General features: G+C 48.6%; 1 protein-coding gene across 1 annotated transcript in view; it reads left to right on the top strand.

Moving 5' to 3' along the window:
• Positions 1–6,074: 6,074 nt before the first annotated feature.
• AOC1 (amine oxidase copper containing 1) overlaps positions 6,075–7,803 on the top strand; it is a 10,580-nt gene continuing 8,851 nt past the window's right edge. Inside the window, exon 1 of the mRNA XM_017520513.2 lies at positions 6,075–6,179. The gene's annotated coding sequence lies outside the window, so the exon portion shown is untranslated. The remainder of the gene's footprint in view (positions 6,180–7,803) is intronic.

Genomic DNA, 7,803 nt, shown 5'->3' with positions numbered 1-7,803 from the left:
TGACAGAGGCTTCCCAAGTGGCTCAGAGTAAAACCCCAGTGACAGCCTTGGAGGACCCGGGGCATTTGGTCACTCTCTGGACCCATCTCCCACCACTCGCCCTGGTGACAGCAGTCCTCTCACCCTGCATCAAGGACTTTGCATGTTGCTTCTTCAGCCTGAAATGCTATCCCCTAGGAATCCTCCACAGCTCACTCATTCACCACATTGAGGAGAAGAGGCCTGCTTGGAGCTCCCTTTCTGAAAGGTCAGGCCCTGCCCCCACCATGTCTAACCCCCTGCCTGCTTTGTTCTCCCCTGAGCATGTTCTCCTCTGGAACATACTGTGTCACCACTTGCTGCCAACGCCTGCAGGACACCTCTGTGGACACCCGTGACACCTCACAGCACCTCTGCTGCCGGAGCTTCACTAGGACTCACGAGACTAAGCAGTCGGTTATACCCACAGCTAAGATTCAGTAAGGACACAGCAGGGTCTGAAGGGACTGGGGCATAGACTCGCTGTGCTTTCTCTCTCATGAGGGCTGCATGGAGCACACCCTGCACCCTGCATCTCCCCAGGGAAGTAGATGCTCAGAGCTGAGGGGCAGAGGCTGGAGCTGCTCACGTAGGCACACTCTCTGCCCGGCACAGCTAACAGGACTCCAGACTCCCCATAGGTAAGCAGCTGTTCACAAATCATGTTGTCTGTGAAAACAGTCAGCAGGCCAGGACAGCGGGGCAGGATCCTGAAAGTCAAGTTCCCAGATGCCAGCCCAGCGCCAACCCCTGTCATCAGCTGTCCCAGCGAAGAGGTCTGCGATGGTGGCTCACAAGCTTTGCTGTTTGATACTCTCCTCACTGAAATGTGAGCTTCATAGAGGGTTTTGTTTTGTTTGTTCGTTGCTCTGTCTCTCTGGTACAGAATGGGTGCTCCATAAACATTTGTTGAATGAATTAATGATCCTCAAGTATAAGCCCACCAGCCAGTGGTAGAAGCAGGGCTAGCGCTTGGAGATGAATGTCCTCCCCTATCTGGGTAGGGTTGCCCAAGCCATCAGGACCTCACCAGGGCCCCTTATGACCAATGGCCCTGCCTCGGAAAATAGTAGAACTTTCTTTTTTGCAAACCAGCCTTCCCTAATCAGAGACAAAAACTATGATGTTGGCTTCATTCACATAAAGATCTCATCGAGTGGCTTCCCTGGCGCACCCCCAGCAGGCCCTGGTGCAGGCGCAGGTGGCTCTGTTTCTTCTCTGTGATTCGTGGAAATAATCCCACTCTCTAGATCCTCTCAAATCAGCTCTGATGGGTTGTGACTTTCTGAAAGCAAAGTATCAAGATTTAGCCACATCTGTGAGCTGTGACGTCTATCCTCCTAGCTCCAGGACACCATGTCTCTCTGCATATAGCGCTGCCCCTCCCCAGGGGACCTCTTTGAGAAAGGCATGCAGCCAACAACTGGAAGCTAACAGTCTTTGCCCGAGTGCTGTCTCTAACTGTCAGCAATCATTAACCTCACAAGCGAGAAACTGCACGTCAGAAACCAAGGTCACCTACAGTACAGAGGGGCCAACCAAGCCAGGGAGCAGGAAGAGAGGTGACAAGGCCCCGAAGCCCAGATTCCAAGTGTGACATCCAAGCCCCCAGCCACAGTGTGCACACACGTGCCTTGGCCAGACATGGTCACTCACGCTTGTAATCCCAGCACTCTGGGAGGCCAATGCAGGAGGATCATTTGACGCCAGGAGTTTAAGACCAGCCTGGGCAACATAGTAAGACCCCATCTCTACAAATACATATATAACACAACAGACTTACCCCAGTTTTTTTGCACAGGGAGTCTGCTCGCCTCAGCTTTCCCAAGGCCTCTCTTGGAGGCTTCTCTGTCTCCTCTGTCTCTATAGGATTCCCACAAATCCCCCTTCACCCCACTCTTCTCTAGAAGTGCATGGGGAGGTTCCTCACTCTGACCTCCTCAGACACCCCACCTGCACTTCCTCAGCACAGGGACAGAAACCACACCCCACTCCCCCCACCAACCCTGACCCTTCCCCATGCCGGGAAACACACCGCATGTCAACTCAGGACTCTGCTCCTGCCTGCCCCCTGCCCAGTGTGCCCTCTTCCTCCTAAGTCCCTCATGTATCACAAAACCCCACACGGGCTCTTCCCTGTGGATCCTCAGGGCCGCAGCCTCCCAGAGCACAGGGCCTGGGATTCACCCACTGGCCAAGGACCATCCTCTCTGCAAGGAGGCAGGTAAAGAAGGTGTGCTGGGTTGCACAGCATTCCCCCAAAAATTCATGTCCTTCCTGGAACCTCAGAATCTGGTCTTATTTGGAAATAGGATCGTTGCAGGTGAATTGGTTAGGATGATGTCATATCGGGGTTGGGTAGGCCTTCAATACAATCATTGGTGTCCTTGTAGAAAGAGGCACAGAGATAAGGAAGACGACATGTGAGGACAGAGATTGGAGTGACACGGCCACAAGCCAAGACCCTGAGGGACGCCAAAGATTGTCGGCAACGCAGAAGCTGGAAGGGGAGAGGAAGGACCCTCTTCTTGAGCCTTCCAAGGGGAGCATGGCCTTGCCAACACCTTCATTTCACACTTCAGGCCTCCAGAACTGTGAGACGTCCCATTTCTGTTGCTTTAAGACCCCGTGTGTGGTCCTCTGTGACAGCAGCTTTGGAGGCTACTGCAGAGGGAAGAGTCCCAGGACTTGCAGTCTTCAGGGGAATCTCCTTCCAAGCCCCTCCAGGACAGGCTCTTGGGCGTGATTGTGTTGCACTTACTCTGAGCCACCTTGCAATATTCATCTTTCTATGTACCTGTGCCCATTACATAAAAATTGCAATTCTTTCTGGGGTGCTGCAACTCCCTGCCTTCACGCAGCGTTCCTCCCTGCCCTTACTACATCCTCCAGGTGCAGGACCTGCGGTGGTTCCTGTCCTCAGCCACATCTACCCTGGTGTGAGGACCTGCAGTCACTCAGTTTGTCTCTCGGGCCTTTTATTTATTTATTCTACCTCAGTGCATGGATGTCGTCAACACTGGCCCATACAAGGCCTCTCTCTTATCTTTCTCACATGTGTATGTGTGTATTCCCACTCCCACCCCCAACCACATATCCATTCTAATGTGTATCCATTCCTGAAAGTAGGTGACTTGGTGAGTATATGTTTCCTGTTGTGTAACAGCATCGTGCTGTCATTCATTCTGCGTCTTCCATGATCCTGAGATCTATTCTCAGGAGTGGCTGTGTGGACATCCATGCCTTTGCATCCACCAGATGCAAAGCACGTGGTGGTGGTGACCACCCTGCTGACGGCCTCCAGCTCCCCATTCTCACAGCCACTTGTGTCTGCTTCCCATCTCTGCACCTGGGTGAGAACCTCTTTGACATATAGTCCAGAGGCAGAATTGCTGAGTCTGGAGAGCATGCAGTTCTCTCATCTGCCCACGCCCTGCAAAGTGCACTACAGAATGGTTTTACCATCAACCCCGACCCACAACCACGCATAGGATCCCCATTTCCCCATCTCTCTGTCAACACTTGGCATCATGCAGCTGTCCTGTATACGATTATATCTCATTGTTGAATTCTTTGCATTTTTCTAGTAACCACCACATTTGAGCATCTTTCCATATGCTCTTTAGCCCTTTCAGGTGTCTCTTCTGTAAGTTGCCTTTGGGATTCTTCACCAGGTTTCCATAGGGACTGCTGCCTCTTTCTGGATGATTTGCAAGAGTTCCTTGTATATTCTAATTATTATTCCTGTCACTTTTTGAAAACAGCTTCATTGAGACATACCTTACAATTCACCCATGTAAAGTGTATAATTCAATGTACTTTAGTATATTCACAGGTACATGCAACCATCACCTTCAATTTTAGAACTTTTTAGAAACTTCAAAAGGAAACCCCGTACACATTAGCTCTCACCCCTTCCCTCCATTGCACCCCAGCCCTAAGCAACCACTAATGTGCTTCTCATCTACTTGAGAGATTTTCCTATCCCACACGTTTCATATAAATGGAATAATATGTGGTCTTTTGTGACTGGCTTCTTTCATCTGCTATAGTGGTTTTAAGGTTCATCCACGTTGTATCATATAGCAGTGATTCATTCCTTTTCATGACTGAATAATGTTCCATTGAATGGATAGACCGCATTTTGTTGACTCATTTATCAATGGGGAGAGATCTGAGTTGTCTCCACCATTTGGCTATTGTGAATAATGCTGCAGTAAACACTCGGGTACATGTTTCCATGTGGACATATGTTTTCCTTTCTCTTGAGTATATACCCAAGAGTGGGATTGCTGGGTTATGTGATAAAAACGTTAAGTCATTTGAGGAACAGCCAGACAGCTTTCCAAAGTGGCTGCATCATTTCACCATCAACTGCCAGTGAGGCTTCAAGTTTCTCTGCCTCCTGCCTTACCTGTTATTACCTTGCTTTTGAATTCTAGCCATCCTAGTGGGTGTGAAGTGATATCTCATGGTGGTTTTGATTTGCATCTCCCTGATGACTAATGATGCTAAACACCTTTCCAAGTGCATGTTGGCCATGGGTATGTCTTCCTGGAGGGAACATCTATTCAGATCTTTTGCTCATTTTAATTGGATTATTTGTCTTTTATTATGGAATTGGAAGAGGTATTTTTATAGGCTAGATACAATTTTTTTACCAGATATATAATTTGTGAATATTTCCTCCCATTCTACGGTTTGTCTTTTCACTTTCTTGTGGATGTTCTTTGAAGCATAAAAGTCTTTTAATACTGATGATATCCAATTACCTATTTTTTTTCTTTGGTTATTTGTGCTTTGAGGTCACATCAAAGAATTAGATGCAAAGTCAAGAAGATTGACTGCTATGTTTTCTTTAAGATTTTTACAGTTTTAGCTCTTACATGTACGTCTTTGGTCCCTTTTGAGTCCATTTCCATGTGGGGAAGGGTCCAACTCCATCATTTGCATGTGGTCCTGCTCCCTTTTAATCTTTGCCAGTCTCTTTTCTTAATCGGTCCTCAGTCCATTAACTTTGTTGTGGTTTCCTCTGTGGAATAGAAACAGATTGTAGTCCTCAAAATCAGGTTGTTCCTGGAACTCTCTTCTGATCCAAATCTCCCCAGTTCTCCATGGAGTTGGTGAGCCCATAATTGAGAATGCATCTCTCACAGTCCTCTTGAACACTGAGGGTGAAAGATATTAGCTTTCATTGTCTTTGTATCAATCATCATTTTAACATTTAAGATGAATCCCCTTCCTCAGAGACACAAAAGACCTTCTGGAATTGCAAGCAAGCATCAGGTTGACTAAGTGTTTTCACCGTCCTTCATCTAGTGGCCAGTGCACACTGAAATGACTTGCCATGCAGGCAGCAGGAAGGATGATGATGAGAAATACAAAATCCCTAGAACCACAAAGCAGTGCGTGATCCCTGAGCAACAAAACCTTGGTCATGGGCGATGACGACCGCTTGGTGGTCCTGAGCCATGCACTTTTCCTGACTTTACTCCTTCCCTTCCACCCAGGAGCTCAGCCGATCACCACGTTGCCATCTTCGCCCTTCTCAACCTGACAAAGCCATGTTAGCACTGTCCCCCCGCTGCATGGATACTACCTGCCCCAGTGTCCTGTCCCCTCTCTGCTCTGTGCATAGCCCTAGCTACCCTGGCCAGCTTTCTCTCAGCCAAGCCCCTCCTCCTTTCTGAATCTGATGAGGGTCCCAACGATGGTTAAAAAGCCGCCAAGGTTCACAGCTCATCTTGAGTGGCTGATTCTCCCAAATGGTTCTGCCTCTGGTGTCCTACATGTGGTCGAATTCTCTGCTTTGCTGTGGGTGCCAGCCTCTATCAGTCCCTCCCCTGGTCCATCTGTCAGCTTCTTAAGACTCCCAGCTAAGAAATGGCCCCTTGTCCTTATCTCTGCCTCTAAAATGTGCCACCTACATTAACAGATTATGGCATTGCCCAGCTCGTCACAGAGAAGCCAAAGCAAATCCTTGTAGAAGGCGGCACTTGTCAGGAAACAGACCCAGGAAATGTGTACTGAGCAGCCAGCGTCCTCGCACCCAGAGTTTGTCCCTCCCTGCAGGGCGGGGTCTGTTCAACTTCAAGAATGAGTCAGAGATCAGCGTAAGGGCAAAAGCTGGAAGCAGAGCAAACTGGGAGCGCAGCACACAGGTGCGTTCTGATGGGTGTTTGGGAGAGTTGAGAAGCGGCTGATGTGGTAGGAAGAAAATGAATGGAAGGAGGGCATGGGAGGAGGGGTGGGAGAAACAGGACGCAGAGGGAGGAAAGCCAGGAAGTAAGGGCAGCCCAGCACATCACAGAAGGTGTCAGAGCGCTTGGTGGCAGGCAACAGCTGGCCAGGGTAGAGTGGGGAAGGCTCAGAGAGGAGGGTGAGTGGGGAGAGGGCTTGCTTCTTGCTCCTGCCTGGAGGTCTCAGCAGCCACCATGTCTCCCTCTTCCTTTACGGCAACATTGCCGTCATCCACCTCCCCCACCACCACTGCACATGGGGACAGAGGTTTGTCCTGGGGAAACCGAAAGTTTCTTCCACATCTCTCTCCTTCCCAGCACAGCAAAAAAAAACCATGGGGATAAGATGTTGTGAAAAAGGAGCCCCAGCCATGAAAGGACATGGAGGTATCCTAAATGCACACTGCCAAGGAAAGAAGCCAACCTGAAAGGCTGCAGACTGTTAAGATTCCAAATACAGGACATTCTGGGAAAGGCAAAACAATGCAGACCAAAAAAAGGGCAGTGAGGGCCAGGGGTTAGGAAGAAGAGTGGGATAAAGAGGTGGAGCACAGAAGGTTTCTGGGGCAGGGGAACTACTCTGTGTGACATGCTAATGGTGGATCCATGTCATCGTATGTTTGTCCAACCCATAGAACATGCAGCACCAGGAGTGAGCCCTGAAGTAAACTGTGGACTCTGGGTGAGTGTGACCTGCAAGGTCATCAGCTGTAACAAATATGATGTTCGATAACATTTGTTACAGTGTAACAAACATCTCTGGTGTGGATATTGGTAGTGGGGAGGCTGCATGAGTAGGGGCTGTGAGTATACAGAAACTCTCAGTACCTTTCACTCAATTTTGCCATGAACCTAAAACTCCTCTTTTTTTTTATTGTACTTTAGATGCTAGGGTACATGTGCAGATCATGCAAGATTGTTGCATAGGTTCATTCATGGCAAGGTGGTTTGCTGCCTCCACCCCCCATCACCTATACCTGATATTCCCCACATTATCCCCCCCCACCCTCCTTCCCACTATCCCTCCCCTACCTGCCCCCAATAGACCCAGTGTGTGATGCTCCCCTCTTTGTGTCCATGTGTTCTCATTGTTCAATACCTGCCTATGAGTGAGAACATGCGGGGTTTGATTTTCTGTTCTTGTGTCAGTTTGCTGAGAATGATGGTTTCCAGGTTCATGCATGTCCCTACAAAGGACAATAACTCATCATATTTTATGGCTTCATAGTATTCCATGGTATATATGTGCCACATTTCCTTTGTTCAGTCTATCATTGATGGGCATTTGGGTTGATTGCAGGTCTTTGCTATTGTAAACAGTGCTGCAATGAACATGTGTGTGCACATGTCTTTATAATACAATGATTTACAGTCCTTTGGGTATATACCCAGTAATGGGATTGCTGGATCAAATGGAATGTCTATTTCTAGATCCTTGAGGAATTGCCACACTGTCTTCCACAATGGTTGAACTAATTTACACTCCCACCAACAGTGTAAAAGTGTTCCTGTTTCTCCACATCCTCTCCAGCATCTGTTGTCTCCA

This window comes from Cebus imitator, unplaced genomic scaffold, assembly GCF_001604975.1.
Source record: "Cebus imitator isolate Cc_AM_T3 unplaced genomic scaffold, Cebus_imitator-1.0 Scaffold20, whole genome shotgun sequence".
Lineage (NCBI taxonomy): Eukaryota > Metazoa > Chordata > Mammalia > Primates > Cebidae > Cebus > Cebus imitator.
This window is presented reverse-complemented; position numbering and strand designations above follow the sequence as displayed.